The sequence below is a fragment of the Gopherus flavomarginatus genome, chromosome 1, assembly GCF_025201925.1.
Source record: "Gopherus flavomarginatus isolate rGopFla2 chromosome 1, rGopFla2.mat.asm, whole genome shotgun sequence".
NCBI classification, from domain to species: Eukaryota; Metazoa; Chordata; order Testudines; family Testudinidae; genus Gopherus; species Gopherus flavomarginatus.
Genome location: NC_066617.1, coordinates 52,322,001 through 52,346,578, shown reverse-complemented (window position 1 = coordinate 52,346,578; position 24,578 = coordinate 52,322,001). Strand labels below are relative to the sequence as shown.

The 24,578-nt window shown below is 42.6% G+C and overlaps 1 protein-coding gene across 9 annotated transcripts in view; it reads left to right on the top strand.

The window, feature by feature from the left end:
- The window catches only part of FOXP2 (forkhead box P2), a 674,789-nt gene that overhangs the window by 99,713 nt on the left and 550,498 nt on the right, over positions 1-24,578 (top strand). For 7 of the 9 annotated variants that reach the window (XM_050936167.1, XM_050936176.1, XM_050936175.1 and 4 more), the window contains exon 2: positions 11,474-11,616. The gene's annotated coding sequence lies outside the window, so the exon portion shown is untranslated. Of the gene's footprint in view, positions 1-11,473; positions 11,617-18,022; positions 18,076-20,122; positions 20,280-24,578 lie in introns of those variants that run through there. The other 2 variants (XM_050936165.1, XM_050936168.1) reach the window with 2 other exon arrangements.

The window sequence follows — 24,578 nt, the reverse complement described above, 5'->3', positions numbered from 1 at the left end:
TGCCCCTTCCATAAAAAAAAATTGCAATACTATACAATACTATATTCTTGTGGGGGCCCCTGCGGGGCCCGGGGAAAGTTGTCCCACTTGCTCCCCACCCATGGGCAACCCTGGGAAAAATAAACCTTCCTCATCTCGGCACAAACCCAGTTTTGAGAAAACTTCTTTACAAGGTATCACTGGTTCTCAGCATCAGCTAGTGCTGAAAGGCACTAAAGCTCATTAAAAGGGTTGGACAAATATTTTCCATCAAAACTTTTTTTGGATTGAAAACTAGGGGTTTTTAAAAAGCAGAAAAAAATCACAGATAATGTCTGCTTTCCTTCAAAATTTGTTGTGTTTTTTTTAATTGAAAACCAGAAATTAGTCTGCCAAAACCTGAATATGGTTTGAGGTTTCAGAAGTGTGTGGCCAAATATTTGCTGCTTGCTGTGTTTGATTGTTTAAAGAAACAATAAAAAAGTCTACTTAAAAAAGCCCCAAAACTTTTGAACCACCTCAGCTTGTGACCAAACGCCTGAGCCCATCCAGTCAGAGATTTTTCCAGGTTTCTGATACTCTGCTGGCTTCCTTGACTCACATGTGTCTCCATAACTTTGGGTTCATTTAGCTTAGAACATAAGAATGGCCATACTGGGTCAAACCAAAGGTCCATCCAGCCCAGTATCCTGTCTACTGACAGTGGCCAATGCCAAGTGCCCCAGAGGGAATGAACCTAACAGGTAATGATCAAGTGATCTCTCTTCTGCCATCCTTCTCCACCCTCTGACAAACAGAGGCTAGGGACACCATTCCTTACCCATCCTGGCTAATAGTCATTAATGTAGTTAACCTCCATGCATTTATCTGTTTCCTAGAGACTGGCTCCATGGGGTCCCTCGCAAACTGGAGACGGTTCCTGTGGATTTGTCTTTAGTATAGCTTATGTACATACTCCACAAATTGAGCATTTGAGCTTGTTCCAGAATCTGGGATGAGCCTATGTTGTGAAAACTGACATGCTCAAAATAGCACATGCATGTGAATGGACACAGGGTGCTAAAATTAAATTAACCCAGGGGTTATCAAACTGGGGGTTGGGACCCCTTGGGATCACGAGGTTATTACTGAGGGTCGTGAGCTGTCAGTCTCCACCTCAAACCCCACTTTACCTCCAACATTTATTATAATGTTAAATATATTTAAAAGTGTTTTCAATTTATGGTGGGGGGGTGTCGCACTCAGAGGGTTGCTGTGTGAAAGGGATCACCAGTATGAAAGTTTGAGAACCACTGAATTAACCCCTCTGAAGCCTCAGGGAATGCAGGGGAGGGGGGTCTCCCTTGGTAGGGTTGGAAAGGAGGTAGGTGGTGTAGGATATTGCCCTTCTCATGTGATCCCTCCCCCAGTGGCTAATTTTAAATGAAGCTACCCTCCCCTGACATGAATCTCCCTATGGCACTGAAATTAAATATAGACTATAACTTGGCATTTGAGAAGTGAAAGGGATGGTAGCCTTAATGGAAAAGATAACAGCTTGGCTCTTCTGCAAGCCTCAAACTGCTGAATGAGCTTTAGAGTAGGGAAGGCTGTGCCTCCCAAATAGCCTGGCCCTGCCCTCTGTCCGACCCCCACTCACTTCCTATCCCTCCGACCCATCCTGCTCTTTGTCCCCTCACCGCCCCCCTCAGAATCCCTGACCCATCCTGCTCTTTGTCCCCTCACCGTTCCCCAGAGACCTCCCTCAACCACCATCCCGGGACTCCACCCCTGTCCCCGACTGCCCTGACCCCTATCCACCCCCCTGCTGAGTCCTAACAGACCCCTGAAATGCCCACAATCCAACCCACCCATTCCCTGTCCCCTGACTGCTCCCCCAACCTCTGTCCTCTCCCTGTGCCCTGACTGTCCCCAGGATTCCCTGCCCCTTATCCAACTCCCACCGGCCCCGGCCCTGGCCCCTTACTCCCAGCTTCCCCCTCACCCGGAGCCTCAGTGCATCGAAGACCATCCCTGAACAGCTGCAGCGTGGCTCCGGCGGGGCTCTTGAGTTTCTCCCTGCTCAGAGCCTGCGAGCCCCAGCGGGGCCTGAGCTCCCTCCACTTGGTGTGGAGGTTGCAGCCACATCCCCTTACCATGCGGCTCTGAGCAGGGAGGAACTCAGGAGCCCCACTGGAGCCACGCTGCAGCTGTTCAGGGACCAGGGCTGGTGCAACCATTTAGGCAACCTAGGCAGTTGCCTAGGGTGCTAGGATTTAAGGGGCACCATTTTCTTCGGCAGCGACTGCAACGTCTGAATCTTCGGCCACCCCGGTCGCCGCTGGCATTTGGGTGAGGGAGCTGGGGCAGGGGAGCGCGGGGAGGGCCGCCTGCAGCAAGTAAGGGGGAGGGGCAGCACGCAGGGGAACTCTCCCCTCCAGCTCACTGCTGTCCCGCCTCCTCCCCAAGCATGCCGTGGCCGCTTCACTTCTCCCCCCTCCCAGGCTTGCGGTGCCAATCAGCTTAGGCGCTGCAAGCCTGGGAGGGGGGAGAAGTGAAGCAGCGATGGCATGCTCTGGGTGGAGGCGGAGCAGGGGTGAGCTGGGGGGGGGGGAGTGCCTGAGGGTGGGGGGTGGGGAACTGCCGCAAGGGGGGTGCCTCAGGGTGGAGGGGGGAGCTGCCGCTGCGGGGGTGGGGGGATGGTGCAAGGTAGAAGTTTCGCCTAGGGCGCAAAACATCCTTGCACCGGCCCTGTCAGGAACACTCCTGGATGCACTGAGGCTCCGGGAGAGAGGTGGAGGCGGGGTCAGGCCAAGGCTGGAGAGGGAACCTCGGCCGTTTTTGTGGGGTCCCTGCGGAGCCCGGGGCCTGGGGAAAATTGCGCCTCCCCCTCCCCCCCGGGGCAGCCCTGTTTCTATCTGCACTGGGAAGCACACTGGGAAGCTGTACTGTAAGACCTACCCTAAGTCACTGTTAAATATGAGTCTTAGGGTATGTCTACACTACGGGATTATTCCGATTTTACATAAACTGGCTTTGTAAAACAGATTGTATAAAGTCGAGTGCACGCGGCCACACTAAGCACATTAATTCGGTGGTGTGCGTCCATGTACCAAGGCTAGCGTCGATTTCCGGAGCGTTGCACTGTGGGTAGCTATCCCTTAGCTATCCCATAGTTCCTGCAGTCTCCCCCGCCCATTGGAATTCTGGGTTGAGATCCCAATGCAAAAACAGTGTCGCGGGTGATTTTGGGTAAATGTTGTCACTCAATCCTTCCTCTGTGATAGCAATGGCAGACAATCATTTTGTCCCCTTTTTCCCTGGATTGCCCTGGCAGATGCCATAGCATGGCAACCATGGAGCCTGTTTTGCCTTTTGTCACTGTCACCGTATGTGTACTGGATGCTGCTGACAGAGGCGGTACTGCAGTGCTACACAGCAGCATTCATTTGCCTTTGCAAGGTAGCAGAGACGGTTACCATCCCTATTGCACAATCTGCCATGTCATTGTAAATTGGCGATGAGATGACGGTTATCAATCATTCTGTACCGTCTGCTGCTGTCATGGGTGCTCCTGGCTGGCCTCGCTGAAGTCGGACGGGGGCGCATGGACAAAAATGGGAATGACTCCCCGGGTCATTCCTTTCTTTATGTTTTGTCTAAAAATAGAGTCAGTCCTGCCTAGAATATGGGGCAAGTGTACTAAAGAACCAGAGAGCACAGCTGCTCCACGTAAGAGCCCCAGAGATCCCACAGAAATGATGAGCTGCATGCCATTCTAGGGGGTACCCCTGCAACAACCCCACCCGTTGCTTCCCTCCTCCCCCAACCCTCCTGGGCTACTGTGGCAGTGTCCCTCCATTTGTGTGATGAAGTAATAAAGAATGCGGGAATAAGAAATACTGAGTTTTTAGTGAGATAAAATGAGGAGGAGGAAGCCTCCAGCTGCTATGATAGTCCAGGCAGGTCATTAAAGGGTAGCGGGGGAGAGGAGCCCAGCCTCCCGCTGCTATGATAGTCCAAGCAGTACAGAATCTTTTCTTTAGACATGAAAGGTGGGAGGGGGGCTGATGGAGCTCAGCCTTCAGTTGCTATGATGAAGACGGTTACCAGCCGTTCTGTACCATCTGCCGGGAATGACCAGGAGTCTCCCATTTTTACCCAGGTGCCCCAGGCCGACCTCACCGAGGCCAGCCAGGAGCACTCACGGGATGATGATGACATTGGATAGCCATCATATTGTACTGTCTGCCTCCAGGAAGGGGATGCTAGCGTTCAGCGCTGCAGCACCCTGTCTACCAGCAGCATGCAGTAGACATAGGGTGACATTGAAAAAAGGTGAGAAACATTTTTTTCTCTTTTCTTTCGGGGGTGGGGGGGAAGGGTGTAAATTGATGACATATACCCTGAAACACCTGGGAAAATGTTTTTGACCCTTCAGGCATTGGGAGCTCAGCCAAGAATGCAAATGCTTTTCGGAGACTGCGGGGGACTGTGGGATAGCTGGAGTCCTCAGTACCCCCTCCCTCCCTCCATGAGCGTCCATTTGATTCTTTGGCTTTCCGTTACGCTTGTCACACAGCACTGTGCTGTGGCCTCTGTCTATCATAGCCTGGAGATTTTTTCAAGTGCTTTGGCCTTTCGTCTTCTGTAATGGAGCTCTGAGAGAACAGATTTGTCTCCTCATACAGCGATCAGATCCAGTATCTCCCGTACAGTCCATGCTGGAGCTCTTTTTGGATTTGGGACTGCATCGCCACCCGTGCTGATCAGAACTCCACGCTGGGCAAACAGTAAATGAAATTCAAAAGTTCGTGGGGCTTTTCCTGTCTACCTGGCCAGTGCATCCGAGTTCAGATTGCTTTCCAGAGTGGTCACAATGGTGCACTGTGGGATACCACCCGGAGGCCAATACCATCGATTTGCGGCCACACTAACTTTAATCCGACGTGGCAATACCAATTTCAGTGCTACTCCTCTCGTCGGGGAGGAGTACAGAAATCGGTTTGAAGAGCCCTTTATATCAATATAAAGGGTCTCGTTGTGAGGACGGGTGCAGGTTTAAATCGGTTTAACGCTGCTAAATTTGGCTTAAATGTGTAGTGTAGACCAGGCCTTAAGCTCCTTAGTCACTTAGGTGCTTTGGAAAATTTAACCTGTATCCTCTATAGTTGCTCCACACTGTGCAAAGGAGGGGCATTTAAAATAAAATATGCAGTGTAAACAACAGTTCAGCAAAAAGGACTAATCACCCAGGTTTGACACGAATATCCATTGGCAAATATAATGAAAGTAAAATAAGCCCAATCTCTCCATAAAAGCCTGGTCAGGGTGTTGAAGAATGGAGAACTCTGTAGTGGGTCTGGCAGGTTAAGTCTAAACTCTGGCAGACTAAAGTGGAGAGCAAGTTCCAGATTTGAAGACATCACAGGGAGATCATCCTGCCAGAGTTCCCTCCCATTATTTGCTAGGTAGCTTCAGATCAATAGACACTCTAATATGAGTGTGACAACATTTTTATGGAAAGAGTGGTGATTGGAGGGGCCAAATCTTGAGGTTTATAGGTTAAAACCAACATCTTGAATTCTACCTACTTGAAAACCAGTCACCAGCCCGTGTAGTTTGCCGAGCACCAGCTTAATGTTCTCTCAATGTGAAATTCTACCTGATAAGCCGGCAGATGCATTCTACTCTAGTTTCATTGGATCGTGTTGAATGCCTTTAATGGTGAAGTGACAAGCAGAAATATCTGATGTAGTACTTGACAGAGCAGGTTGCACTGTTTTCATTGGCGGTAGATGAAGAAAAGCACACTTATCCACAGCTGCTATTTTGGGCATCTAGGAGTAGCCTATGCTCTTTCTAAGTTACATGCCTGTGTTTCAGATGTTGACCACATTTCTCCATTGGCATGAGTGCCAATATATATTCTGCCAGTTCCTCCAGATGCACATCCTAACCGCCTATGTTGTCTCATTGTTGTGCAGATTAACTTGTAGCCAATTAGTCTTCATCTAAGCACCTAATTCAATGGTGGAGCTGATATCCATGTGATTAAACTACTAAGCCACATAAGTGAATTTATCACTAACCTTTGACCATCTTGCCAGCATTTCCCCTCTATTCCATCTCATTAGAACTTAGTCCAAAATTCTGACCCCCCCACCCCAAACAATTTCAAACAACTGCTGTTTTATTTTAAATTAGTCTGCCACAGAAAAGTTCCTTCTTTCTTTCTCCAAATATGAAAATTATTCCCCTGTCTTATATCTGATATTACACCTGTCCAAGTCCTAGGATGTGGAAAGATTCAGCCTGCCCCAATGACATTTCTATAGTGAAAAATATTGTAAATGTAAAATCAGATTTTTTTGGACCCTATGAAACAAGATACAGGAGTCTTATATCATTGGATAGGGAAGATTCCTAGTTTCCTAATGGGACCAATCCATCCCATATAGCTGTGAGTGAGGCAGAGATATCAGACTTTAAATTCAGTGAGGTTTGTTATATTTGGGGGTAAGCTGTTTTAGATCACTTTTGTAGGGGAGTTAAGAATTGAATTTATGGTAAGTAAGGTACATAAGCCTCATAAATGTTAAGGACTTTTAAAAACATTCCTAAGATACTTCTTTTGTAACATCCTGTGGACAAAATACATGGTAGTGTGGGATAAAGAGTTTTATCAGCACTCATTTGGGATCACCTGCGTAACTCACTTGTGGTTTCATCAGCTGTGGTGAAGTTCATGCTGATAGAACCTTTGCACCACACCACATAATTACGTCTCTACCAAATTCACAGCAGTTCTGCTGCTGCACTGCTTTCAGGGTCAGGTCAGAAGGCAGCAGCCACAGAGCTTCCTGTAGCCGAGAGAGAGATTCCCAGAGGTGGAGGGTGCATCTGATCTCCTGTGTGATCTATTCCTGGTTGGGCAGGTGAGGGACAGGACTTCCTCTTCTTTTCCTGCATGACTGCTCTTCGGAGGAGGTCAGATTCAACTTCCAGGTACCTCCCCCGGCTGCAAGAAGCTCCATGGCTGCTGCCAGCTTTGAAGGCTCCCAGCAGCATGGGGGAGAACAGACCCACTTCCATCTCTGGGAATCTCCCCCGGCTGCAGAAATCTCTGTGAGTGGGCTCTGAAGGCAGCGCAGAAGTGGGAGTGGCAATGTTGTGACCCCCTACATCAGCTTTGTGACACCCCCCCACAACCTCCTTTTGGGTCAGGACCTCCATGTTTACATCTGAAATTTCACACTGTTGTAACCATCTGAAAATGAGAAATTTGCAAATTTCAGAACTCTCTGGGCATGAAATTAATCAAAATGGACCGTGAATTTAGTAGGGGCCCGACACATAATCACGTATATTTACATATCTAGTTAGTGTATGTACATCCTTCTTACATTTGTAAAGACCTAACTTACTATACATATGCTCTGGGGATATTTTCCAGCTCTTTCTATCCCATAGGTCTCCTGTAAAATTCAATTGTTTCCTGAGTGGAAGTCAAATTTAAATCAAGTCAAGTATTTGTACATATAATAGGACAAATTTTATCCCTGAAGTCTTTGACACAAAGTTGCAGTGGGGATGGTACTGAGCTAATGCATATGTAAAATCAGTTTTTCAGAAAAATGTAATTTTATAACCTTAAAATGGATACACATGTAACAAGTAGGCTGGAAAAAGTGTATCAATAATTCCCATTTTACTGATTTGCACTTTGACAGTTGTTGATCTTCATAGCTGGGATTTCAGCCATGGGTTCTCAACCAGCAGATCTTGACTATCTCCACTAGCTATCTGGAAGAGGATTAGTCACAAAGCTATAATGGTGGAGGGGGAGAACCTCAGTTTTCTTTCCTGTTATGAAATGGGGTCATGGTATGGAAAAGACTGTGAACCAATGATTTAAATAATTGGGAATAAAAGTACACACTAGACACGTGGTTGTGCACTGTTATACTACCATGCTGCTTCTCTCTTTTTGTTGTTGTGTTTTTGTTGAGGACAATATTTTCCAGTGTGGGGTTTTTTTTTTTATTAATTTAGGTAATAGGTAATAATTGGAGAGATACCAATCTCCTAGAACTGGAAGGGACCTCGAAAGGTTCATAGGATTCATTCTGGGAAATGGTGTAATGCAACATCATGTCACCTAATTTAATATATGCAGAATGCATTTCACCAAACTTTTGTGCAAAGGCGATCTTTGCTGAGATTTCAGCTCTTATACACCTCTACTTCGATATAACACCGTCCTCGGGAGACAAAAAAAATCTCACCGCGTTATAGGTGAGACCGCGTTATATCAAACTTGTTTTAATCCCCCACTGTTCCTTGTTCCCTGACTACCCCTTCCAGAGACCCCCATCCCTAATCACCCCCAGGATCCCACCCCCTACTCAACCCTACTGTCCCCTGACTGCTCCGACCCCTATCCACCCCCTCCCCCACTCCCGACAGGTGCTCACCGGCAGCGGTGGGAAGTGGAGCAGCCTGGTCCCAGCCCGCTCCACTCCACCACCTCCCAGCCGTGGTGCTCCGCTTCCCACCGTCGGTGTGTGCGGGGAGTTTGGGTAAAGGATGCCCCCCCACACTCATCTGTGGTGGGAAGTGGACTGATGCGGCCCCAGCCCGCTCTGCTTTCCTTGCCCCGGCCTCAGCTGTGTTGCTGGGGGGCGGCTGGGGAAAGGCCCTGCACTCACTTGCCCGGTGGAAAGTGGAGCTCCATGGCTGGGACCTGGCGGAGTGGAGCTGGCTGGGGCTGGGCTGCTCCGCTTCTGGACAGCTGCTGAATAACGGAATTTTTGGTTCACTGGTAATTCCGGGGGGGAAATATTATGTTTAGGGTAAAACCATAAATATATATTTTTAGCAAATCAAAAAATAGAAAAAACATCAGGTCAGGTTGAAACAAAATGTTGTATGTCTACGCGACTCTGAATTTTTTGTTTTTGATTTGAGGCATTTTGACAAAAGCAAAAGAGGAATAGCTTCACTCAACGGTGGAGAGAGCCCCCCGCCCATAACCTGTAGGAAGAGGAAGAAGCCATTGTCTCCTTTATAACGTTTAGCCCAGTGGTTAGGGAACTCACCTGGGATGTGGGAGACTGTGGGTCAATTCTCTTCTGTCTGATATGGAGAAAAGGTCTGCACTTGGGTCTCCTACAGTGTAGGAGAGTGCCCTAGCTGCTGGGCAATGGAGTGGTCTGGGCAACCCTGTTGAAGCTGTTCCAATTTCTTATAAATAATTGAATATTCATTGGAGCAGGGCCCTGAACTTGGGTCTCTCACGTTGTAGGTGAGTGCATCCCCTGGCTATAGAATCATTCTCACGCTCTTTCCCTGGTCCATTGGCTATTCATTGCCAGTCATAGTGACAATTCACAGTCAAGAATTATTTGCCAAAAATATTTCACCCAACTCTACTGAAAAATAGACAAGACTACAAAGTGTTGAAGAGGAAACAGAGGAATGCATAGGGAAAGGAATTTGCCTAAAGCCAGACAGCAGATCAGTGGTGGAGCCAAGAATGGATCCCCCATTTTTTATCTCCCCATCTAGTACACTGTCCACAGAGCCATGCTACTTCTCAAGTTCAGCTTCTTGAGATAAAGAGTAAAACACCACTAACGGTCATCAGTTATAACAGGACTTGCTGTCTATCTTCTTTTGAAGGTTTCCATCCACTAGAGGGATGACTATTATTACACTGTACATATTTTGACCCAGTATGTTAAGCTGGCAAAGGACAAAAATACCTTTTATAAGGCCAAATTCCCCACTGCAATGTGTAGAAAGAACAATGATAAATATAGATAGGAATAGACGTGTAGGGAGCTTTTAATTTTTTTTTACATGAAAATCAGGTGTTATTTCATGAAGTTGCAAGAGGGACTTCTGCAGGTGCATACTGATATCTGAGCGAAGTTTCTTTCTGTTGATATAAGCTTTTTCATCACATAAAGTAGAGATGTGTTATATATGGAGACATTTAGTTCACTAGCACAAAGAGGTGTGTTTTTCCAAGCACAATTTAATTTGCTTCTGCTATTAGGGAGAATAGTGTGAAGAACCTGGTATATTCCTCTGACAAATCTGGTATATATGGAGAGAATTAATTAACATGGGTTTTCCTATAAATGACATGCCATTTTATGACAGCAAAAAGTTTTGTTCCTGATGTCAGTCATTCACACTCTGCCAGTTCAAAAGGCTTCCCTGAAGGAATATACTTTGATCTGCAATAGAATCATAGACTATTAGGGTTGGAAGGGACCTCAGGAGGTCATCTAGTCCAACCCCCTGCTCCAAGCAGGACCAATCCCCAGATTTTTAACCCAGTTCCCTTAATGGCCCCCTCAGAGATTGAACTCACAACCCTGGGTTTAGTAGGCCAATGCTCAAACCCCTGAGCTATCCCTCCCCCCATACAATACTTAAAATACAACAAAAACATTGCTGTATTCTGGAGATTAAAGCAAAAAAGATATGTGTTTAACAATAGAAAGAAATATTAAAATACAAAATACCTAGTTTTTAAGGTTTTCTTAGCAAGGAAACTTGGGATTCACAAATGCTGAGTTTTTGTATAAGAGTTGAACCATACTGGAAATACATTAGGTGAGACCATGGACTCTGAAAGATGAAATCAGCTGGAGACTCAAGAGACCAAGATTAGACTTTTTCAGCTACTTTCTCATGGCTGGCCTGGGAGAATGGAGCCTGGAAAAATGTTGTCACTTTCCTTCCTCATTTTATTATTTTGTTTGGTCCAACTGTTTGGGTTGATAGTCTCCACTTAAGCAGATAGGTTTGCTGCCTGCCTTCTGGATTCAAAACTAGTTTACTCTGTTAGCGTGCTGTAAACTAAATGGCAATTGAATGGAGGGAAAATTTCTATGAAACTCAAGAATCAGTTTTGTACTACCAGTCTGAAATTACCATTGGCCTGACTCCCTAATGCTCTTCAACTTGAGTAGTCAGTTACACCAGTGTAAAGTTGGTATAAAATGCTACCCATTTTGTACTCGTTTTTGAAACTGAAATGATTTTTTAAGGCATAGGCAACAGAGAACAAGACACTACAGTTTTGTGTAACAGAAGGTGAATATTAAGAATAACAAGAATATTTCTTAGTGATGGGCAACTCTCAAAATAGGAGGTTGGTTTGGATGAGTACCAAAACTTAAGGTACTTATCTGAACCCTATCTGAACAATTATGAATTTCTTGGTACTGTAAAATGAGAATATATGTTTGGCTCCTGAGCAATGTTTAGCTTGTTATGAATCCTGACCATGAAGTAGGTGACTGATTTGCATGTTTTTAGATCCTTGATGTAGGAAGATGTATAAATCAAATGGTTCACACACCCTCTGCTAAGTATACTGTATACATATATATTTTTCAGTAAACATACTTAAATGTGTTTAGAGTAAATCATTATAGTCACCTGATATAGGACCCAAAGTGACAGACTTACACTTGTCTCTATTCCTTTCCCTTAGATAACTTAAAGGCTGAGGAAACTTCATCTTTATCTGCTGGAAAAGTGAAAGACGCTCCTTGGAGGAAGAGCCACTGTAAGCAGAAAGACAAAGGCTACTCCTTCCCTCAACACAGGGAGGTGAAGAAGGGACCCCAAGGAGATGTAAGTAATTTATAATGTATCTGTGGCTCCGACTAATTCTAACGTGGTATTGTATGCTGTGCATACTACAATACTACTGAATGGTATTGTTTAAAAAGTGAAATAGAGCATTGGAAAATACTATAATGCAGAAAGTTGGAAAGTATGTGCCCTTTGTGGATATGACAGTCAGCTCCAGAATATTAGTTTTTTCTCTCCTGTAAGTGATATCATTTTTTGTTTTTGTGAAAATTGTGCACTGACCATAAAAATCAGAAGCACACTTTATAACTTTAAATCTTTGTCTTTTTTTTTAAAAAAGAAGAGGCATGTTTTTGTGCTAGTACCAGCCTTGGAGATAAGATGCTGATGGACAGTGCGAGATAAAGGAACACTTCTCTTTTTACTTTGCTGGGGGATCACTGATGCTGAAATCTTCATCTCATTCCAAGCTCTAATGTACTGCAGGGATAGTAATTTTGGTTATAGATTTCTACTGCTTTTTTATTATTTCCTGTTGAGCATTTCTCGTTATGGAAAAAGAAGATTTTTTAAAAATGTTCATTCTAAATTCCAACCACAATAGGAAATATTCACAAACCAGTAGTATAGAGTACACTTTTCTGAGTGGGTGTTTGTTTTAGAGAGGTGGGAGAAGTAGAAGGAGGCAGGGCTTTGCGCACCATTTCATTTTGTGCCAATTTTATAATGGTTTTCTCCCCCTCTCCCTTCCTCTTTCATTTCATTTACCCTTTCACTGTACATTTTGCCTCTGATTTTGGCTGCAATGCTAATAGCTGTCTGTAAAAGTTATGGGAGCTTAAAATATTATTCATTTTTATTTTGTAAGTGCTGATGATATGTTCAGCACATATAGCATGAAAGCTCATTGAAGTCAGTGAAAAGACTTCCTTTGACTTCAGTGGATTTTAGGTCAAGACAATAATTAAATTCAGAAACATAACGTAGATTTAGTTGTTAAGAATGAACACTTTTTTTTCTTTTGAGTGTGAAAGGGATGGCAAGACTAAATTAATATCCTATATACAAAAGAGACAGAAATAGGTAAAAATACCCAGAGCCTGATGAATTCACCCTAGAATACTTAAGGAACTAGCCAAAGCAAACTTGGAACCATTAGTGATTATCTCCAAGAACTCATGGAGAATGAGTGAGCTCCTAGAAGACTGGAGAAGGACAAATACAGTACCTGTCTTTAAAAAGGAGAACAAAGAGGACTAGGTGAATTATAGACCAGTCAGCCAAGGTACTACACTTAAAATGGAAAAATCAACATAAATACAAAATGGGAATCACTGGCTGGACAGTAGTACTACAGAAAAGGATCTGGGATATGCAGGGTTGCAAACAGAATATGACCCATAATGTGATATCATTCTGGCATGTGTTAACATAAGTGTTCTTTATAAGACACAGAAGGTAATTGTTCACCGCTAAGGCCCAGCTGGAGTACTGTGGCCTGCTTTAGGTGCCATGCTCTAAGAAAGATGTGGACAAATTGGAGAGTCTAGAGGAGAGCAACAAAAATGATAATAGGTTTAGAAAACAAGACCTATGAGGAAAGGTTAAAAGATGGGGCATGTTTAGTGTAGAGAAAAGATGCCTGAAGGAGACCTGATAATAGTCTCCAAATATATTAAGGGCTGTTATAAAGTGGACTGTGGTCAGTTGTTCTCCATGTCCACTGCAGGTAGGACAAAATGTTATCAGCTTAATCTGCAGCAAGGGAGATTTAGATTAGATATTAGGAAAAGTCTTGTAACTATAAGGTACTTAAGACCTGGAATAGACTTCCAAGGGAGGTGGTAGAATCCCTGTCACTGGAGGTTTTTGAAGAACAGATTAGACAAACACCTCTTAGGGATGGTTGAAGCATAGTTGGTCCTGCCTCCACATGGAGTGTGGACTACGATGACGTTTTTGAGGTCCCTTACGTCTCTACTTTTCTATGATTTTATGAACAAATCATTAATAGGAGCAAGCACTCTCCTTATGAAACAAAGTGTATGACTTTTATTATGAGCAGAGCTGGTAGCAAACTTATTGTTAAGATTCCCTTACACTTTCAACTATAAGACCCTGTTACCTATTCAGGCTGAAGTTCTCCATGTTGGATGTCTGCCTTAGGCTGACCTTTTTTTCTGAAAATTTTAGCAAGAGTGGTTCTGCTGTTTCTGACAACTGTTAGGGAAAAATTCATTGTTTTGCCTTTTAAAAAAAATTCTTTCAACTGTTTGCTTTGGAGTGGAGACTTGAAATTTGATCCCGGGTCACCACTGGATCAGGGATGTGCCTGTTTCCATTCCTGTGAAAATCCATCCTAATTTGCTTAATTATAAGCCTCTGTAAGTTGCCATTTGTACATGGACAGTAGAGGCATGTTAGAGTTTGGCAGCAAGTTTTCCAAAACTTTCTTTGTGTAGTGAGGCTATTGTCATGGATTCATAGATTCTAAGGCCAGAAATGACCATTATGATTGTCTAGTCTGACCTCCTGTGGCCATAGGACTTCCACAAAATATTCCTAGAGCATACCTGTAGGACCCTAGTCTAATTTGATACGTAAATTGGAAATTGTATAATGAATGAGGAAGGGGAGAAAGGATGATCTTGTGGTTTAGTAATTGAGTGCCACCCTGCGGAATTGGATTCTATCTCTGTCTCTGCCACAGGCCCTCCTTGTGCTCTGAACCAAGAGTGTAAGGGGCGATGCAGTTCCTCTCCAGTTCATTCTTAGGACTGCAGGGCCCGAGTCAGAATTCTCTATGTCCACAGATACCTCCTTGTTTCTTTGTCTTCCTCAGAACCTGTTTAAATACCATGTATTAATCACCCACATGTGGAATACACATAGGAACCAGCACTCAAAGAAGAAATGGAGGTTTCTTACTTGTAACTGGAGATTCTTCTAGATATGTGATCCATATCTGTTTTCCCCTACCCACCCTCCTTCCCCTCTGCTTCATGTCCTTATGATTCATAGTTAGAGAGGAATTGGAGAGCTGTCAGTCTGCACTTCCCTTGGTACCCTATTTCAGAGCATGAGTAGCGCAAGTACGCAGGTGCAGACCAAAGGACATTGCTTTCTGGAAATCTTCTGTCTCAGCCACCTGGTGCACATGCATACCCACATGTGGAATACGCATAAGGACCATGCGTCTCAAAGAGCCTCCAGTTACAGGTAAGGGACTTCCTGTCACACCGCTTTGTATCACTGTGGGTTCCACTTCAGGGCAGGCTGTTTAATAAGATTGAAGTTAACCCAATGCCAGCTATGGCTGTAATGCTAAGGCATTACACCAGCTAATCGCATTGCTGATTAATTCCCGAGGCTTTTGCTGTCTCGGTATAAAGTTTAAACAATCCCCTGGGAAATCCCAGTCCCACTTGGCACCAAGTAAGTGGACCCCTGTGATATTGGGCTCTTTTCACTTTAATGTCACAAAGTCCAGGTTCCTTTGTTCGAAAATGGCCAGACACATGGCCCAGATCAATTTCTTGTTACATCTCCCTCCTGTTTCCAATAAGACAATGGTCAATCTGATCCTATAATAATCTTATGTAGGCTTTATTAATTAAAAGATAATGAAGCAGGTGATATTTGCACAATACTAAGAGTAATAAAGACAGAAAGACAAAGACATAAACTTCAGTTACTGTATTATAAAACTTCTGTTCAACATAACAGAGTCTTATAGGTTCAGCTTCTCAGGCTTATAGGTTCAGCTTATCAGGCTAGGGGTCTTTTACCTGGCAGACAAAGTCCTTGCCTCTTAGGGTCCAATGTGATTAAGAAGAACCTTGTTTCCTTCCACTTGGCAGCTTTTATCTGAAAATCCTGAAAAGTTTGACCCTAGGGCTCACAGATGCAAAGATGGTAGTCAGGGATACAGGAGGTAATTCTTTGGTGAAGTCCACCTTTGTGACTTATCCATGGGATGGAAGCTTCCCCCTTTCCATTGTCCTGTAAACTGATTTTTACCTGCTGTATTGAGGATCAAGGCATTTCCTGTGGACATGTTGCTTTTTAATGGGTATTAATGGATATAGCCCTTCTTGTGGGTGAGCCTCAGCAATGATTAATGGCTCTTGTTATCAAGGGGTCTGTCCCAGCCATGTGAGATTTATGTAACATAAGTATACAGATATTATTCTTAACATGAGATATACGGAGATTAGCATGAGTATTATAGTCATCTGTTCACCAGCGTTTAGGAAAGTCTAAACACTACATATTTTATTGCAATTTTAACAACTAATTTTAATAATATTGTGCCAGCTTTAAGGCCGACAGACTCTTCGTTGATACATATGCCTAGAGCAGGGATTGGCAACCTTCGGCCCGTGGCACAACAGGGTTTGTTTACCTGCCGTGTCCGCAGGTTTGGCCAAGCGTGGCTCTCACTGGCCACGGTTCACCGTTCCAGGCCAATGGGGGCTGTGAGAAGCCATGGTCAGAAGCCCATGCTGCTTCCTGCAGCCCCCATTGGCCTGGAAATGTGAACTGCAGCCAGTGGGAGCCGTGATCGGATGTGGAATGTAAACAAACTGGCCCAGCCCTCCAGGAGGCTTACCCTGGTGGGCCGCGGGCCAAAGGTTGCCGATCCGGGGCCTAGAGTTTGCCTAAGCTTCCAGTGCCACACCTTCATTTTCTAGGTGCCCATCATGAGACACTTGGAGCCTTATTTGTGGAAGTGCTGTTTCAGTTGGAGCTGGGCATTAAACATGTATAGATAAGTGCCATGAAATGCCAAGGATTCTGAAATATCAGGCTGTGGTCTCAAGCTGGGTCCCAAAATTAGTAGATATTTCTGACAATTTTGGCCTTAATTTTGGCCTAACTTAGACGGTTTTAAAATTGGAATTTGAAAACTACTCTGTCCCATCTGTCAAATGGTGATAATGATACCATTTCTCGCAGGGTGTTGAGAAGATTAATTCATTAATGTTTGTGAAGGATTTGAGTACTATGGTAAGGAGAGCTATAAAAACCCATAAGGAAATGAATATTTCTCTCAATGCAGGGTGTGGATGCTGTGTAATAATTAAGACAAGGGGCCACACATTTGATGATGAGGATAAAAAGAAATATTGAATAGCTACCCATTCAGTGAGCACCATCCATCCTAGGCACTGAATGAGAAAGAGATTTTATGGAAAAATAGTGTGTGATCATTTAAAGACAACTTATGCACATGGGCGCTGAGTTCCGGTAGCATGGGCATTTCATAACTTTTGAGAACTTGACTTTGCAACCTTAATACTTTTGTAAAATACAATTGTATGTAGGATGTTTTAGTACTTTGGCAGCTCTTTGGGAGATGTCTTGATGCCAGGTAACAAGGCTACTGTATTAATTAAGAAGTAATAATAGCAGTGTATTACTGCACTAATATATGATGATGGCCAAATTTTCTAATGGGTGCTTACGGGAACTGCAAGTACTTTTCACTTTTGAAAATCAGGTCACTTATCTGAGTATCTTAAATATGGACTTAGGAGCCTTAATTTAAGCACTGAATTTTGAAAATTTTGTACAGCATGTGTCCAGTTTGAGTGACAGATCATAGTCCAGTATTGCATGCAGGATCTGGTCTAATACCTATTGAATTCAGTGGGAAACCTTTCTTTGAGTTGAATAGATATTGAATTGGCCCCATGTAGAGAAAATGATTCTAGAACGTTTGCCAGTTAAATGGCCTTATTGAGTCCTCTTTCATTGAAACACAGGGCCTCTTTGTGAATTGTGAGGTGTTCACTCATGAGGTGCTCATTTTTAGTCCCTTCTGTTTTCAGATACCTTAACAAAGCCTCTTTCAACCCAGTGACTGAGAGTTTACTATGTAAGGTAGGGATATCCTATTTAAATTGCTTTTGACATAGATGTCCTTCTATGAGCCTGTGTGGTAATATAAAGTTATGCTGTTAGGGACTCCACATTATATATCCCCTGCTCTTTTTGAAATGTGCTTTGGGATTTTTAAATTCCTTTTGGGCAATGGATCTGGATTTTAGGTTCTCCAGGTATTCAGCTTCACCATTTCTTCCATCTATCACTCTAGTTTATCTTTAGGGTATAAAGCCAAGTCATGGTGTGGTACTTGAATATGTGACCTATCTCAGAGGCAAAAATGTTACCATTGTCATTGACACAATACAATTTCTCTCCTTTGAGTGAATAAACAGAATTCTTTTTGGAATTGATAATTTATTTCCTTGTCTATGTGTGCTGATGGTAATGCATTTTCCATGTTGAAGAAATATTTAATGTTAATCATCAACAAAGTGTCCTTTCAAGTAGCATTTTAACATTAGTAATGAAGTGAATATTGGTATGAAATGTACTAATTTTGTTTTTTTTCCCCTGTATGTTTGAGCTTTACAGGTTGAAAAATGGAAATACTTTAATTTGTTTTTCTTCATACTATATTTTTTATAAGAAGGAAGAGGAAATGAATGAGTAAGAAAAATATACCTTTATTTCAAAGTAGATTTTACCTTTTTTTTTGTCCAATATTGTAGAGCGCAAAAGACGTCACATTAAAAAAATTCTGCTGCTAGTAGCATACTTCTACAAAAATTATTTTTGGGCTCCATATTTAAATGGATGTGACTAGACTGCAGGTTTTCAGATTATTTGAAAATAAATAAAGAGCTGTTTGACACTTTATTGGGTAATGATTATATAGTGCTTAACATTAAATCAGTGTTTACTAACCATTACAATTATCATCCAATGTTTGATTTTTCCTATAATTAAAATGTTGGCAAATGTTGCCATTTTAATGGCAACTACTGTATTTAACTTACGATGATAGCACAGAGATTTCATTGTTCTGCTCTCCTGCCAGTTTTAGTTTATGTAATTCTGTGTTGTGTGATCATAATAGGTCTATAAAAGGCTAGATGGAATGTGTATTAAGCAATTTTTTGCATAGGGGTTGTATATGTGTATGACACAATTGATGTATTAATTTTGTAATTAGATATCTTTTACTTTATAATTTGCCTGTTTTCATTTATTAACATTTATCAATTTGGACAGCTGGATTTACTCTTATGTTGTATTTCTCCATGTAAATGGGCTAATCAGAACGTGTGTGTACTATTTTGAGTTTTTCACTTGGAACACTACTCTTCTGTTCCTTTTTTTCCTAGGCTTTTAATGCACACATCTTCCCTTTGCTATAGTTCGCCATATTTACTGGTATCACTAAAACAACAAGATGCCAATGCAAAGCAAAGCCACAATGAATTTTTGATTTCAGGAATCTTCGTCCAACCTGAAGTAAAGATTCATCATCAAAGGAATATTTGGTATTGTTCATTCTCACCTACTCCAAAGCAAAGTCAGCCTGTGGGCTATCCTCAAATGAGGGAAATGCCCTGATATTAATAATTCCTAGACAAGTATTTCCTTTTTATTAGCATGCCCTTTGGCACAATAATGCCTATTAATACTTGGATCTTAGAAGTGGTGAACCATGCGCTGTAACATGGTCATAACATTTCCCCAGAAACAAAGTTGTGATCATCATCTCAAAGCTTTTTGGCTCAGATCCCCGCCTGGGATAAATAAATGCAGATCCACTGAAGCTGGCCCTCTATTTAAAATTGAGTTATTTGATTTTATAGGCTTCCTCCCCCCACACACATTTGGAGAATTTTGAATTGATATATAGGGTTGTTTTTTCCCCTCCACTGGTTTAAGGATCCTCAGCTTTGAAAGGCACCCTCTGTGCTATCACAGCCTATCAGAGAGAGCCTAAGTTTGAAAACTGTAAAACTCCAGTTCAGCCAAACTGCTTCTGAATAGTGTGTGATGGGTTAGTGTATATACATGTCTGTATCAAATTTCTGTTTTGTTAAAGTGTTGGCCAATGCATATGTTACACTATCTCTCTTTCTTTCTCTCCCTTCCACCCACATTAATAACCATTATTAGTAACATGCACCATTGTATTATGCTTATTCTTGGTCACTTAATCTAAATATCCCATAATATCTTGTAACAGTACAACTCAGTATTTGGCAAAGGCAAGTTATGTAAGTACAGGTAGGGTGTGCCTTCATGGCTCAACTAGTTTTTAGAATGCTGTGCTTGAAAACAGAGATAAGAGGGGTACACCATAATACCCAAAAAACAGAGTGATTCGGAAATTTTAGTCTTGATTGACGTATACAGTGCCTTTTACTTGTAAAGAGGTCTAGTATCAGTACAAGTGGTTTTGGGGGGTGTATTTTGGACCACACCTTCTGTGTAAGGTGAACTGAACGTGCTGCAAGAACCCGCTTCCTAGAAGGATTGGTGATGCCTTAACTCTTTCTTTCCTGTACCATACTGTTCTGTCTATAGATAATACATTGTCTGAGTGGGGCTATTTGGTCTCTTGAACATTTTTAATATGGAACGGCAAGTGTAGTCAAAATCAATTGGCTATACATTTTAATCCATAAATGCCTTTTTGAGGGTAAACCACTCTGTGCCTTCACTGTTGTCTTTTTAGCTCCAGTGTGGACTGAGATTCCAGTGTGTGTTAGCTGAGGACTAGCCATGCAAAACAATCAAGCATTGATAATCTGCGAGTCTCCCATTCAAATGGAAGCCCCTTAAGACGATGAGTTATTTGTTGCCCAAGGGACCAGTTCATCCAAGATAGATATGTAAGTAATCAAGCAATTGATCACCTGATGAGAAACTTCAAGCCACAGAGGAGAGTCATCTCATGAGGGTGGTTGGGACTCGAACTTTATAAAAGGAGGGCCATCTTACTGGCCATGTCCAGAGAGAGAGACCAGACCAGGATCAGAAGGCAAAGCTGGGCAGGAGAAGGAGGAGAGGAGTGTCCTGGGACCTTGAAAGCATAGGTGCTGGAACTAGGGATGTTGGGGGTGCTGCAGCACCCCCTGGCTTGAAGTGATTTCCATTATATATATGGGTTACAGTTTGGTTCAGTGGCTCTCAGTACCCCACTATACACATTGTTCCTTCACCCCTTGCTGAAAGCACATTGACCAAAACCCAAGGGGCTTTGAGTTGAAAGAAAACTGAAGCAGGGATTTGCATGTAGTATTTTGTTGTTTTTCCTTGTATCTGATTCTCTCTTTTTCTTTATCTGTGAGTAAAGTGTGATAGGGTTAGAAATTCCTTTGCGAAGTCTGTATTGCCCTGGCTTTCATTGTCACATAGTCCCCAACAGGAGAAACAATAATTTTGAAGTTCCAGAGATTGGGTGGACTTGTGGCAACAGCCAGTGGGGAGGATTGGGGGAGCTGGCATTAGTTTCAGAGCCTAGGCAATTGGACTATGAAGCTTTATCTCTCAGGGATATATGTACAATACTATACATATACAATGATGGAGTCTAAATTAGCTGTTACCACTCAAGAAAGAGATCTTGGAGTCATTGTGGATAGTTCTCTGAAATCATCCACTGAATCTGCAGCGGCAGTCAAACAAGTGAACAGAATGTTGGGAATCATCAAGAAAAGGATAGATAATAAGACAGAAAATATCATATTGCCTCTATATAAATCCATGGTATGCCCACACCTTGAATACTGCCTGCTAGAGGGTGTTCTGAAGGCCAATACTATAATGGGGCTCAAAAGGGAGCTAGATAGATTCATGGAAGATAGGTCCATCAATGGCTATTAGCCAGGATGGGCAGGAATGGTGTCCTTAGCTTCTGTTTGCCAGACGCTGGGATTGGGTGGCAGGGCATGGATCACTTGATGATAACTTGTCTGTTCATTCCCTCTGGGCCACCTGCCATTGACAACTGTCAGAGGACAGGATACTGGGCTTGATGGATCTTTGGTCTGACCCAGTATGGCTTTCTTATGTAGGGAGGGATCTGAGGCAGGATTTATGCCTAGATGCCCAGAACCAGAGACAGTGCTTAGACTGTGCTCAGACCCATCAAGCCAAGAGCATGTGGGGCCTTGGATCTACCCACACGTACAGAAACCTGCTCAGTGTCCACCAGGGGAACCTCATTCAGGACTGTAACCAGGGGCTGCTCTGTTTTTTGCTGCTCCAAGCACGGCAGTCTGGCAGCCTTCGGTGGCATCCCTGCAGGTAGTGCGCTGGGCCCGCTGGGCCTGTGGACTCAACGGTGGTTCTGTGGGTGATCTGCCGGTCCCACACCTTTGGCCTACACGCTGCCAAAGCCGCCGGACCTGCGCACTTCCCTCAGGCATGCCGCCGAACGCTGCCTGACTGCTGCTCTTGCACTTGCTGCCCCGGTGCCTGGAGCTGCCCCTGATTGTAACACAGTAAATAGGGCAGATGTAACTGAGCAGAGATTGCAATATCAGTAGATTCCTTATGTATGATAAAAATTGCAGGTGAGGAAGCTAATTTATTATATATTGAAGCAGTTCCCATCTCTCTGAGTAACAAAGTTTCCAGAGCACTGTCAACTTGACTCAAAATTTGAAGTCAAATTTCTGTCTGGGCAGAAAGTGAAAGATGTTTTGCCCGTTGTCCCAAGTAATAAGAGGCTATTTTACAGAGGCTGACAGTGTCTCAAATACTAGATACTTTACTCATAAAATTATGCATATACTCATTTATAATCCTTGTTTCTAAGTATAATTCTTACAGGGAAGGGAAGAGACAAGACATATGACAAGGGAAAACTACTTATCAGTAATTTGCTTTGTTATAGTCGCCTCTTTCTCATCCTACTTAAAGTGGGTGATTGGCAGTCCAGATTGGGTTGGGAGACTGACAGTCTTCCTTCCTTTCTACTTCCTGATAGGTGGAATCACGCTTGTGTAATGTGAGATAATTTTCCTTCAAATGGAGAAGAGAAGGAGAGCATGGCAAACTGAATTATTGGTAAATATTTTTTCTTGCCTGGATGGGGTAAGATAAAGAGGCTCCTTTTAGAAGATTGGATGTCAGGGCACTTCACAAAAGTTATGATTTTATAGACTGATATCATGCTACGTTTCATTGTAGGGACCCGGCATTGAGCCAGTTAGGAGCTGGAATATGGTATGGAACATGCATTTTATAACTGAATGGAGTAGTCTTCATATATCAGTAAACCTTTTGTAGGATTACTGTCTGTTAATAAACAGCTGTTATGCTCCAGAGGAAGAAATCTTTGAATAGTAGTGAAGGGATTTTTTTGTGGGGGATCCTTTGAGGCATAAGGTACTGCATATCTAATAATAGTATGTTGCACTTCATTAGAGGATTTCAAAGTACTTTATAAACATTAATGAATTAAGTATCACAACTTAATGAAGTATGGAGTGCCACTAAGACTGCTTAAATCATTAGCTGTTTTGCAGCAGAGGAATGAAATCTCCTTTGCAGTATTTTATGTCATCTGTCTATGCTAGATGTGAAGAAATCAAAGCACAGAGAAATTAGGGGACTTGGTGAAACACTGACTGCCGAACCTAGGGGACTGATCCAACTCTTGTCAAAGTCAATGGAAAGCCATTAATTTCAATGGTAGCTGGATCACACCTCTAGGTATCTTGATTCCTAGTCTCATCCGTTAGCCATAGTATCTCTCTCTGTTAACCATGCAGAGAAGATGGCCAGTACTAGAGCTCTCAAGGGCCTGATTTCCTCTCTAATAAGAAAATAGTACTGCTGAGTACTTTCAATAAAAGGAAGTTAATTCTAGATATCCAGATTAATTTTCATGTATCACTCACCACTGTAGAATTTAAAATACGATATAATTTTATGGACAATAACACAAGTTGTTATTTTGCTAATGTAATGCATTTGGTAGATATATATAGCACAGTAGTCTTATATTGTTTTGGATATGCTATTATGCATATACATTGGACTAAACATCTTATTTGTGTGGGGGAATCAATTCTTAAATTCATTTTGCTTAGCATTATGGGTTACAAGTAAACACAAGCAGCTCTTCAGGGAGAGCTATTTACAAAAGATGGCAGTTTCACTAATACCGTGGTTAAGAAGTGTAAGAGCAGAAGCCATCTGTTTTGTGGAAGCCTAAACTAATTAAATAGTTATCCCCAACAATGCTATTTAGGGCTTCTTAAATGTTCCTATGTAGAAAAAATAGATGGGCTTGATGAGAGAACTGTAAAAAGGGCTTAATTTCTGTTAACACTGTAGTATTGCTGCCTTTTAAAGTCTCTCTATACTAAGTTGTCTCAAATAACCACCATACCATTTAAAAGAGTTATCAGTAATAATTACAAAATGTTCTTAAACATTGTTACTGTTCTAGATCTCATACTAAGTAAAGTCTTTTGTAGTGAGATCAAGAAATTGTTTCTCTCTCTTCTTTCTCTGTATTAACAAATGCAAATATGTGGGTTCTCAGCTGACATCATTTTGGCTAAAATCTTTAGTTTTAAATAGAAACTGAGTATGGTTATGCTAGTAGAGCCTCATTTGTAATTTAAACTGCAGCTGTTAACATTCTATAATGGAGCCATACATCAAGGAGTTTTCTTCAAAAACAGAAAAATATTAATTCTTCACCCTCAGATCTGCAAATCCAGATTGATGGGATTTCAGCTCTTCATCTTTTAGTGACAGGCAGTAGCATCAGTGGAATAAAACTACATTTTGATCCCCTTCCTCTCCACCTCCTTTCCCCAATTTTACTCTGACTCAAAAAGAAAGACTATTTTAGCTGATTTTCTTGTGCAGAGGGAAGAGCTGTGCTATCACCAGGTCTTTTAGGGACGACAGCTGCTTCAGTGGAAGAGTTAAATGATGCTCTGATTTCCGAGTTCCATCTACTGCCTTCGTTTATGCTGGATATGATGGAAGTGATTTCTGAGGTCTTTTTCAAGGGCAGAACCCAGTCACAGAACTGAGCGACACTCCAGCCATCCATTGTGAAGAAGAATAGTTTTATTATCCAGTAACAGAAGCAGAGGACTCTGAACAGATTCTTCCAGATTTTTTCCATTTTTAATTGATATTTTTACAACCAGGAGATTTGA